The 12,639-nt window shown below is 44.7% G+C and overlaps 1 protein-coding gene across 1 annotated transcript in view; it reads left to right on the top strand.

The window, feature by feature from the left end:
• Positions 1-12,639, top strand: part of SRRM3 (serine/arginine repetitive matrix 3) — a 571,012-nt gene that overhangs the window by 41,903 nt on the left and 516,470 nt on the right. The window contains exon 2 of the mRNA XM_089676583.1: positions 3,224-3,420. The gene's annotated coding sequence lies outside the window, so the exon portion shown is untranslated. The remainder of the gene's footprint in view (positions 1-3,223; positions 3,421-12,639) is intronic.

Raw genomic sequence — 12,639 nt, 5'->3', positions numbered from 1 at the left:
TCCATGCCAGTCCAAACTGTAGTTAAAGCTTGAAACAAAATGAAATGTAATGCAAGTCAAGTTTACAGACATAGTTGACCACAAATGGGAATTTCACTATCAAAATGGTAACAAAAATGCCAAGCCGCCTGGCTTTCTCTTCAGCAGCATCGCTGCTCTTGTCAAAGTCTTACAGACCCAGCTTTCCCAACACTCCTGGCCTTTAGTTACAGAATCCAGCTGCATGGACCCACTCCCTGACCTCTCCGTATGGCATCTCTTCTGGCACCATGGACTCCCTACACAGAGACTCATAGATTCCCCCAGTTCCCTGGACCCACTTCATCACCTCAGCTCTACCAGTCCTCCAGACTCACTTAGCTGTCTCGACTCTCACAGTACTGTGGGTAAGGAATCTCTCCAACATGGAGTGCAGTCTCTGGAGTAGATCACCTTTCCTAATGGGAGTACACCTATCTCCTGGATGGCTTATACTGAGTGTTCACACCTGCACATTCACACAACCTGCATGCCCTTAATAAGACCTCTATGCAGGATTGGAGACTTCTTCCCATCCATATCACTTTGAAATCCCCAAGCTCCAGACCTAATCTGGGATTACCAAACCCAGAGAACACTGACAAGTCAGTCTTCTCCACCCGGAAACAATACTCCGGAGCCCCTGAAACTGTAACTTTGAGAATCCTGTGTGCCTTTTGCCTTTACTCATACAGTGGCAAGGGCTAGCATTGTCACACAAGGCAGAACTAGGCACCTGATTTGAGCTTTTGGTGGGTAGATTGTTCTCAAATTTAACAATATAGATTTTTGGCCAAATCTGAAAACTAATGAACTTTGCATTCAAACTGGGGGATCAAGATACTGTAAGTAAATGTATATACTAAAGCTGGACATACACATCTTTTGCTTAGCCTGAACAAAAGAAGTCTAACAGGTTCCTCCAGCCATGCTAACAAGCATGGTCTGTTGAATCTTTCCTGCTGGCTATTGTATTCTGACAGCTGGCAAGCTTTATTTGCAGCCATGCTACTATTTCCCCATTTAACCTGTGTTCAGCCAGCTGATATATATTGTGTGTGTATTTGAACTGTACATTTAATGAAGTTCTATGGTCACAGCACATACTTTTGTTTAATAACATCAGCATTGTAATAGCAATACAAACAATAGTTATTTACGAACAATGTAATAGAAATGTATGTACAAATATGGACAGAATATGCAGCCATGGACTTTGTGTTGACATATAGAAGAGAAACTGAGTACAGTAAAAACAACTTTATTATGTGCTATTAAAAATCTATTACCCAACATTAAAAAACAGGTTGGATTGATGTTAACTGAGTTGTTTCTAAGATACCTATCAAGAGCCCCCTCTTTGGAATATACACTCACAGGCCATTTTATTAGGTACACCTGTTCAACTGCTTGGTAACACAAGCTGCTAATCAGCCAATCACATGACAGCAACTCAATGCATTTAGGCATCTAGACACGGTAAAGATAACTTGCTGAAGTTCAAACCGAGCATCAGAATGGGGAAGAAAGGGGTTTGAAGTGACTTTGCATGTGGCATGGTTGTTGGTGCCAGACGGGCTGATCTGAGTATTTCAAAAACTGCTGATCTACTGGGACAACCGTCTCTAGGGTTTACCTCTGCACCTCTGGTCTGGGAAAGATCCAGTGAGCTGCAGTTGTGTGGACAAAAATGCCTTGTTGATGTCAGAGGTCAGAGGAGAATGGGCAGACTGGTTTGAGATGATAGAAAGGCAACAGTAACTCAAATAACCACTGATTACAACAAAGGTATGCAGAATACCATCTCTGAATGCACATGTCAAACTTTGAAGCAGATGGGCTAGAGCAGCAGAAGACCACACCAGGTGCCACTTCTGTTAGCTAAGAACAGAAAACAGAGGCTACAAATTGCACAGACTCACCAAATCTGGACAATAGAAGATTGGCAAAACGTTGTCTGGTCTGATGAGTATCGATTTCAGCTGCGTCATTCAGGCATGGATCCATCTTGCCTTGTATCAACAGTTCAGGCTGGTGGTGATGGTGTAATGGTGTGGGGGATATTTTCTTGGCATATTTTGGGCCCCTTAGTACCAATTGAGCATCATTTAAATGCCATGGCCTACTTGAGTGTGGTTTCTGATTATGTCCATCCCTTTATGACTACAGTGTACCCATCTTCTGATGGCTACTTCCAGCAGGATAATGCACCATGTCACAAAGCTCAATCATCTCAAACTGGTTTCTTATAATGACAATGAGTTCATTATACTCCAGTGGCCTCCACAGTCACCAGATCTCAATCCAATAGAGCACCTTTGGGATGTAATGGAATGGGAGATTCGCATCATGGATGTGCAGCCGACAAATCTGCAGCAACTGCAAGATGCTGTTATGTCAATATGGACCAAAATCTCGGATGAATGATTCCAATACCTTGTTGAATCTTTGCCATGATGAATTAAGGCAGTTCTAATAAAAAGGGGGTACAATCTGGTTCTAACAAGGTGTACGTAATAAAGTGGCCGTTGAGTGTATGTGACTTGACTACTTTGACTACCATGCTATGTTTATGGTGACTTACTTACATTAGGTCTAGATGGTTCCCCATTGGGAAGTTGGTCCTTCTGTTTTAAGTTTATGTGTACAAGGCCATTGGCTGTTTACTGAATGTACCTGAATTTTCCACCCAAGAGGCTGTGACTTCAACTTGGCTTACTCATTTCCACCTTTACATGCTATGAATTCCAGTCTACCCTACTGGCTGATATTGCTCTATTAAAGTTTAGGAGTGGGTTCCAGTGTACTGATTATGTCACATTTCTCCTGAAGAAGGATTCCCAAAACGTGCTCACATGTGAATTGTAATCAGAATATTTTCATGTTGTGAACCCCTCATGTGGAGAATCATTTTTAATGTTGTGTAATAGATTTTTAATGGTACATAATAAAGTTGTTTTACGGTACTCAGTTTCTCTTCTATATGTCCATACAAAGTCCATGACTACATAATCTGTTCCTAGTTTGCTGGGATGTGGACATATAGCATACACAATCTAGATTTCTTTCCTGCTACTAATATAACTTACTTGAAAAATCTCCTTTCTTGAGTGCTGCCTGTCTGCTGGCCATCTCATTCCACAACTTCCATGATTCCGTGCATGCTTTGCAGCTTCACCTCTACTGTTTAATTTCCTTTTCTAAGGACTAAGAATCCCATGGTACCTTGCTGCCTGAAATCAGTGATCCCTGACTCCGCCTCCTGAAACCCCTCCGCTCAGCACCTCTGCAGTTTTGAAGACGGGCTCTGTGAAATGTGTGACACAGCAGTTCCTATCAACAGGACATTGTGAATATATGTTACAGAATTCAAGGAAATAAATGAGAGGGAATCTTCACAAAGTAAGTCTACAAACTTCAAGATCATTCAGAGTAATAAGAGCAGGGCAGGGACTAGGGGTGGGCAAAAGGGGTGGAAGGGGTGGCTTCCCTGGGTGGGGTGGAACATGAAGAATTGCTAAAATCTGACATGTTTATGCTGTGCTCTCTCTCCCCTCCAGGTTCTTACTCCTGCCACTACCGTGCTCCTCGATCGGGACTGTCACATCTGACTGAGCAGGGTTTGCTTACCTGCCGCCTACCCATATTCTTTGCTGTGAGGAGATGGGGCCAGGTAAGCAAACCCTGCTCAGTCCAATGTGACAGTCCTGATCGAGGAGAACAGCAGTGACAGGAGGAAAAATAAGCAGAACTGACAGCTGCTGCAATCCCTGTTGTGAGTCTCTGCGGCCACTATCCCATACCCTCATACTTCCTCCTGCTGGCTGACTGGTAAAAGTTAAAAGCAGCGTCCCCCATGCTCCTCCTGAAATGTGAAGGGCCAAGAAGAGGAGGAGCCTGGGGTGGAGAACATCCCACAGACATCTGCAACAGTATTGTATGTGAGGTCTGTGTGTGAGGGAGGAGGAATTGAACTGGATACACAACTGGATGGAGTGGGGGGGGATGGAGCGAAGTATCATATATTTGTGTTGGAGAGGGGAGAGAAGTGGATTAGTGGTAGGAAGAGGGGTTTGGTGGGGTGAGATGTGATATGAGGGGGGACTGGGGGGATTTGTGCTGGAAGAGGGGTAGAGAGGGAAATTTGTGCTAGAAGAGCGTGACTGGTAAAGAGGATTTATGCAGAAAAGAGGAATTTGAGGGGTGGGGTTAAGGGCAAGAATTTTTCTAGAATAAAAAATAGAATTTTGTTTATTGTGTGGGAGAGATTTGTGCTGCCGGGAGATTGGGGCGGCAGAGCTACGAGGGGGGATTTGTGCTGGAAGGCAGACTTTTTTTTTGGGGGGGGGTCATGATGGTGGGGTGATATGTGCTAGGGGGAGTTTGGGAGGACTTGTGCTGGCAGAGAAGGGGGACTTGTGCTGGAAGGGAAGATGAGGGGAGATTTGTATTGGGAGGGGGAATTCGGGGAGTGGTGGTGGTAGGGGGGAGGGGTAAGGTTTGTTCTAAGAGAGGAGATTTGAGAGGGAGAGAATTAGTGCTGGGGTGATTTGGGCTGTGTGCTAGAAGGGGTAATTTAGAGGGATGTGTGCTGGGGGGGTGTTATGCTAGTAGGGATGATTGAGGGAGATTTGTGCTTATAGGGAAAATTTGAGGAGTAGAGGATATGTGCTAGGAGGGAGGAATTTGGGGAAGGAGAGGATTTGGGCTGGGAGGAGGGGATGGGGGGGCATAGGTGTATGCAGGTTTGGGGATTGCAATGAGGGGGTGGAAATTTTACTGGGAAGAGGGGGAATTTTTGTTTTGTAGAATTATGCTTTCAAAGGGAATTTATGCTTTGGGGGTAAGCGTGCAGATTATCAAATTTTTCAGGGGGGAGGGGGGAATTTGTGCTGACACACAATGCTCATACATCTAATAGGGGGGGGGGCTGCCGTTTGGCATCTTCGCCCTGGGTGCTAGATGGCCTTGTCCCGACACTAGGGTAGTTAGGCTAGCAATAATTGAAATTCAATGTGGAAATGAAGATATGACTTTTAATTTTGACCATAGATACACTTTGTTGACTGCTGGTTTACCTATCTATTATGCCATGCATGTTTGTAAAAATAGATTATGTAGTAGCAAAGATGACAGTGCAAATGAAAGAGCTAATGTTTATATACCTTAAAGCTGAAAGTTCATTGCATAGCTGTCTTGCAGCGTTTGACTGTGCAGCATAACTAAGCAGGGCTTCTTTAACGTGGGGGAAAAGGGGCAGCTGCCCTGGGCCCAGTCATTATTGTGGGGCCCGAGGCAGCTGCTCTTTGAGCCCCTTGTCATGGAGAGTCTGCTGGAGGCGGGAAGCAGGGCAGCTTACCTAAATCTGGTGCTGACAGCGGTGTCCTCGGGGCGCAGGCAGGATGATTGCACCTTGCTCTACAAGGCGATCAGGCGGCCCCAGAGGCCACGGGGAAGGCAAGCAGCACAAGGGTGGCTAGGACCGAAAGCCTGGGAGGGAGAAGACCTTCACCACCTCCCTGACCGAGGCGAGCAGCAGCGGGTGCAGCATCCCCAAAACCTCCCAAAGACAACCTCCTCTCTACTCCCAGCTCTGACATCAACTGGAGGACAGGCTGATTGGTTGCCCTGTACAGAGGACGAGGACGGGCAGGAGGTAGGTACTAGGCATCACACTCACCTACCCATAGACTGGGAATGGGACAGGGGGTGACAGGGGGACACAGGAGGGACTGCAGACAGGGGCAGGGCTAGGGGTCTCTCTCTCACCCCCCTTTCTCTCTCCCAACCCCCCTCTCTTTCTTACCCTACTCCCTCTCTCTCACCCCTCTGTCTTTCTCACTCCCCTTCTTTGTTGCCCCCCACACCCCTCTGTCTCCCTCCCTCCCTCCTTTCTCTCACACCCCCCTCCCTCACCCATCTCTCTCACACGTCTCCCTCTTTCTCACTCCCCTCTCTCTCACCCCTCTTTCTTTCTCACTCCCCTTCTTTGTCACCCCCCACACCCCTCTCTCTACTTCCCTCCTTTCTCACACCCCCTCTCTCACCCCACCTCTCTCTCCTATCCTCCTCTCTCTCATCCCTCTTCTCTCTCATCCCCCCTCTCATCCCTCCCTCTCTCTCTCTCATCCCCCCTTCTCTCTCTCACTCCACTCCCTCTCTTCCACCCCTCTCTCTTTCTCGCTCCCCCTGTCACCACCCCACATCCCTCACTCTCCCTCCATCCTTTCTCTCTCACACCCCCCTCTCTCACCCCTTCTCTCACCCCTCTCTCTTTCTCACTCCCCCTCTCTCTCACCCCACCTCTCTCCTCCCTCTCTCACCCCACTCCCACTCTCTCATCCCCACTTCCTCTCTCTCATCCCCACTCTCTCTCATCCCTCCCTCTCTCTCATCCCCCCTCTCTCTCATCCCCCCTCTCTCTTCCCCTCCCACATTTTTCTCTCTCACACCCCCTCTCTCAACCTCTCTCTCTGTCACACCCTTTCTTTCTCACTCTGGCTCTCTCTCACCCCACCTCTCTCTCCCATCCCCTTCTCTCTCCTTCTTTTCTCACCCCACTCCCTCTATCTCGCCTCACTATCACTCCTCTCTCTGTCATCCCCCTCTCTTTCTCACTCCCCCTTTCTGTCACCCCCCCACACCCCTCTCTCTCCCTACCTCCTTTCTCTCTCTCACACCCCCCTCTCTCAACTCTTCTCTCTCACACACCCCTTTCTCTTTCTCACTCCCCCTCTCTCTCACCCCACCTTTCTCTCCCACCCTCTTTCTCTACCCCTTCTCTCACCCCACTCCCTCTCTCTCACCCCTCCTCTCTATCACCCTGCTCTCCCTTACCCCATTCTTTCACCCCTCTCTTTCTCATTCCCCCTCTCTCTTACCCCCGATCTCTCTCTAACCCCCACTCCCCCCCCCTCGCATGAAGGAAGGGGAAACCAAGTGGACACTGATTGACAGGTGACAGAAAGTGAGTGGTATTGATCCGATCCCCCCAAGCACTGCCACTCATCCCATCAACCGCTCAGCACTGTCACTGATTACACCCTTCCCCAGCATTGCCATTGATCCCACCCCCTCATCACTGCCACACATCCCATTCCTCCCCCCAGCACTGCCACTAATCACACCTTCTCCCTTCGCAGCCCTAGCAAACAATGGGTGAGCAGTAATGATGTGCAGTAACCTCTAGCAGCCAATCAACAAGCAGAAATGATGTGTTCTAACCTCTAACAACTAATCAGTAAGTTGTGTGCTGTAACCTCCAGCAACCAGTCAACAAGATGTAATGATGTGCTGTAACCCCTGGCAAGCAATCACAATTGCTGCTTGATCTGCTGCAGTAAACTGATTTTGAGTCTAGCTGCTATTCATTGTATGTCCTAGAGCAAGTGGAGAGCGAAATTGCAAGTGAGCAGGGAGAGGGGGTGGGGGGCCAAGAAAATGTTTGCCCAGGGTCCAATCAATATTAAAGATGGCCTTGTAACTAAGCAATATTAAAGAATTCTCATTCTGTTTAGGGCAGTTTATTATCCATGAAGTCATAGCTTCCAAAACAGCCATATTGTTGGTTGGCTGTACATCGTTAAAACTACATGTTGGAATTCTGCTTTGTCAGACAATTGATACTGCTAGTGACATAGATAAAGAAAATCTCATAGCACATATGATTTTCACTCATGCATACAGTATTTGTTAAATAACTGTGCTCTCTAGTTTGCAATAAAATTGATTGCATCTCAGATAAAGCCATCAAAAACTCATTTTTATGAGATATTTAAAGATTGTTTCCATGAAATGCTTTTAGCAGGTATATACAGAAGCAAAACTTGCTATGACCTTTATGAAGAGATCCATGAAAATGAAAAATTGCTGAAAATGTCTACTGAGTACCTTTCTGTTGACACTACTTCAGGTTCTAGTGTCTGATCAAATGCAGTCACAACTTACTAGTTAAGGAGTAGAGGCCATACAGTAAGCTGCCATATCAGAACAAAACTGCATCACTTTCCTCTCATTTTTTTAAAGCAGACTTTGAAAATACAAGGTCCCCTATTAGACCACTGTGTAAAAATGTGTGAAAAAAAAAATCACATTGTAAAAACAAATCTTATACTCAGTCTTCAGCTCACAGAGTGAAGGCGAGGATGACATCATGGATCTTTCAGCACTGGTCTACCTTGCAATGCTGAGGATCCCACATCTTTCAAGAAAACATTTCAACACAGCACTGGATCATTTTTTTATTAAGATGTGAGATTCTCAGTATTTCCAGAATCTCACGGGAAGGTCGGTTATGTCATCCTTGCATTGGCACTGTTAGTTAAAGCTTAGGTGTAAGGTAGGTATATATTTTTTTTAAATATTACCTAAAGTGTTTTTTTTTCTGTTTCATGCAGCCTTACAATGGGGGGGGGGGGGGGGGGGGGGCATGGGGTCCAACTAAGTAAATTAACAATTGCATTTTGATACACGGTGCATTTTAACAGCGTCCCTAAGCTTCTAACTGACAAGTTTTTGTGCTTTCAGTCATCCCACTCTTCCAATGTGAGGAAATTAGGTAAAGTTGTTTGGTTATAGTTAATGAAATATATCAAGGTTAACTGCTTATTTAATATGGGGGCTGGGGAATATGAAGAAATTCGTTCCTTACTTACTTTCGGCTTCCTCCCTGCCATACAACTGGTCCTACGAAGTAACTCCTCTTCTCCACTCACCTAGTCATGGCCTTTCCGACATCATAAAGTACAATGCAGGACCAGAGGTTTCCGTATTGTATGCGAATATGTTAAAGGGACCACCCCCAGAGAGTGGGTTGGGAGGGATATGGTAAGGATGTCTTTTTATTCACTATCCCTAAACTAAATGAACAGTTAACCTGTGCTGTGCAAGGCAATAGCAACTGGATAGCACATTTAAATGCTGACTGGAGAAGAGCTTTTATGTAATAGCCTACTTTATAATTTAATTAGCATTCTTTTTTTCAATTACCTAAAACTACACAAGAGGTTAAAAAAACTTCATTTGCCATGCAAGAGTAATCACAACTGGTTACAAGCTTAATTGTTATGACTCGTATAAAAGCATTCAGTTATGATGAGATATTATGCATATTCCCAATTGCCATGACATACATTATAATGCCAAAAGTATTGGGACACTCCTACAAGTCATTCAGGTGTTCCAACCTCCATGGCCACAGGTATATAAAATGAAGCACCTAGGCAGGCAGTCTGCTTCTACAAAGATTTGTGAAAGAATGGGTCACTCTCAGGAGCTGAGTAAATTCAAGTGTGGCACCGTGATAGGTTTCCACCTGTGCAATAAATCCATTTGTGAAATTTCCTTGCTACTAAATATACCACGGTCAACTGTAGGTAGGCCATGTCAAATGACAGAGCGGGGTCAGTGCATGCTGAAGTGCGCAGAAATCTCCAACTGTCTGCAGAGTCAGTAGCTAAAGACCTCCAAACTTCGTGTGGTCTTCAGATTAGCACAACAGTGCATAGAGAGCTTCATGGAATGGGTTTCCATGGCTGAGCAGCTGCATCCAAGCCTTAGATCGCCAAGTGCAATGCAAAACATCGGATGCAGTGTAAAGCACGCCACCACTGGACTCTAGAGCAGTGGAGACGTGTTCTCTGGAGTGATGAATCACAGTTCTCTGTCTGGCAGTCTGATGGACGTGTCTGGGTTTGGCGGTTGTCAGGAGAATGGTACGTGCCTGACTGCATTGTGCTAAGTGTAAAGTTTGGTGGAGGGAGATTATGCTGTGGGGTTGTTTTTCAGGGGTTGGGCGTGGCCCTTTAGTTCCAGTGAAGGAAACTTTTAAGGTGTCAGCATACCAAGACATTTTGCACAATTTCATGCTCCCAACTTTGTGGGAACAGTTTGGGGATGGCCCTTCCTGTTCCAACATGACTGCACACCAGTGCACAAAGCAAGGTCCATAAGGACATGGCCAAGTTTGGGGTGAAGGAACTTGACTGGCCTACATAGAGTCCTGTCCTCTACCCAATAGAACACTTTTGGGATGAATAAGAGCAGAGACTGTGAGCCAGGCCTTCTCGTCCAACATCAGTGCCTGACCTAGCAAATACACTTCTAGAAGAATGGTCAAACATTCCCATAGACACACTCCTAAACCTTGTAGACAGCCTTCCCAGAAGAGTTGAAGCTGTTATATCTGCAAAAGGTGGGCCAACTCAATATTGAACACTATGGACTAAGACTGGGATGCCATTAAAGTTCATGTGCGTGTAGGCAGGTGTCCCAATACTTTTGGCAATATAGTATATCACTGTAATTCTTGGATATTTTACATCCAGTAACTTTTAAAAGGTTCTCTCCCTTGTGTATACTGTACATTGTCTCTTGTTTCTGTAGTAGTAAACTTCAGTAAGCTTTGCTTGCTGGCAGACGTTGTGTGGGCAGCTGTTGAGTAAGTTCCTCCTACTCATATGAATCTGTCTATAGTACCCTGATAGTCCTAAATCTGCACTTGTTTTTCTTTATGCTGCTGTGCCAACAACATTAATTGGTGTTAACGCTAGTTGAAGGAACTAACATTCATTAATCATTAAACCAGCCTAGTCATCAAACAAATATGTTGGTTGCCATTGCTTAACTTCTGAAAATGCTTGTTTCCTGGCTGGTATTCTGACCCAATACCTTCAATAATAGAACAAGTCTATATCACACTGACATTGTAAGCCTCCAAAATTTAGAATTTCTTAAACTTGAAGTCCTTTTGAAACCTAATTGTGCACAATAGTCTGGGAAGCCTTGCCTGACGAGATGATGGAGACAAAATTTTAAAACTGGAACACAGGATGGGGAAATCAGAAATATCAACAGTACTGCTTCAAGGAGCCCTGAAAGCCTAAGACAATTATACCATGGATACTAAGAAGGGTGGGACCTGTTGGTACAGGCAGTCAAGCTAAGGGTACTCAGAAAACAGCAAAAGCAGCCTGGGCTAGTAGGAAATGTTACCTGGCAGAAAATAAACTGAAATCCAGCTTTTTAAATTAATTTTCATTTATTGAGCCCAGCCATTGAATGGTACAATACAAAAATATTCCAGTACAAAAATTTGTAGGCAGACAGCAGCCTTCTCCAATGCAGAACACATGTGGTGTCATAAAAACAAAAATCATTGATGGATAAAGATGCAGTGAAATTCTTCAAAACACATATCAAACAGACCATAAGCACAGCCGTACAGTAAAGTGAAAAGCTATATTCGACAAAAGCCTCCTGGATCCAGAATTGATTCATCTTGATCAAAATACCATCAAAATTTTGAGATCAACTCTAGTCAAAAATCCTATCTGCTTGTTTCATGTCAATGACTCCAGTAATTCAAGAAACAGGGTTAGAATGTCAGTCAGGCAGCTAGCATTTTGAGATTAAGAGGTCAACATTGAGATTCAGAGTTTGACAATATCGGCATGCATGTTTTTCTATTAACATGTTTCCTATATCCAATAGATACTGGTATACTTAAATTTAAGTCCCCTTTTCTGGTTCCACCTCTGGATTTATACAATTGTCCAGTAGCGTTATGACATGAAGAAACTGCACAGGTGAAATATATCTCTAGTGCTACTTAATGCACTTGTAACTCCTTTCATAAAAAAGGACAAAAATCCTTCTACACCTGTAACTTTGGTCACTCAATATAGGATTTTCATGAAAACACAGCATCTACTAATTTGCATGTGGAGGTGAGGGCCCCGGGAAACTGTGGAGACACCTCTACTATTCTCTACTGCCCCCTTTGCCTTTCTCCCCTTTTCTCTCTTTTAGTGCATCTACTCTCTGACACCTACTCTTGTTTTTCTATCTGTATCCCTTGGATATCTTCTCCTTTCTGATCTACATAATATTTTAGTTTATTTCCCCTCCCTATACTGTAGTTAGGGATACTCACACCATTTATATTAATTTTTGAATATATTTAAAGTGGAAGGAAATGTCAAAACCAAGAAACTGTGAACAGGCAGGCTTTTTATTGCAGAGGAGACATGCAATGTCACTTCTGCAATTAAGTACACTTACCTGCCTGTTCACAGTCCTCTGTAAAATGTACACTGAGCTATGCATGTGTAGCTCAGTTTACAGTCTGGCACATTGCCTGTGTGGCCATGAAATCTAACCCCCCCCCCTCCCCTTTGTATTGGTGGTCAGTGGTTACTTACCTGATCACATGTTTCCACACCACTCTCTCTCCCAGAGCAGGCTGGGACTAGGTCACTCTGCCTTATAGTACTGTCTGTGTTGCTCCTCTGTGTGGGCTGCATGCGGTCCACGAGCCTTGTGTTGGGCACTAGGACATTAGTTGTATGTTGTATTACCCTATCATGATTGTTAAAGGAGAAGTCTTAGGTGAGTGGCATGCTATTAAAGCATTCTTCTACTATATCTTTTCCTGATCACCAGGATACTTTTGTGACAAGTGTCAAAAAGAAGTAGAAATTTACAATTCTGTAGTGGAGAAATTTAAAGTGATATTAAATGCAGATTTAGAAAAAAAGAAACAAATATGTCTGTACTTACCTGCTATGTGCAGTGGTTTTGCACAGAGCAGCCTCGATCCTCCTCTTCTCGGGTCCTCCGCCA

This window comes from Staurois parvus, unplaced genomic scaffold (genome assembly GCF_062004578.1).
Source record: "Staurois parvus isolate SC_StPar_1 unplaced genomic scaffold, SC_StPar_1.0 ptg000172l, whole genome shotgun sequence".
NCBI lineage: Eukaryota > Metazoa > Chordata > Amphibia > Anura > Ranidae > Staurois > Staurois parvus.
Note: the sequence above shows the minus strand (reverse complement) of the source record. Positions and strands in the feature narration are given on the sequence as shown.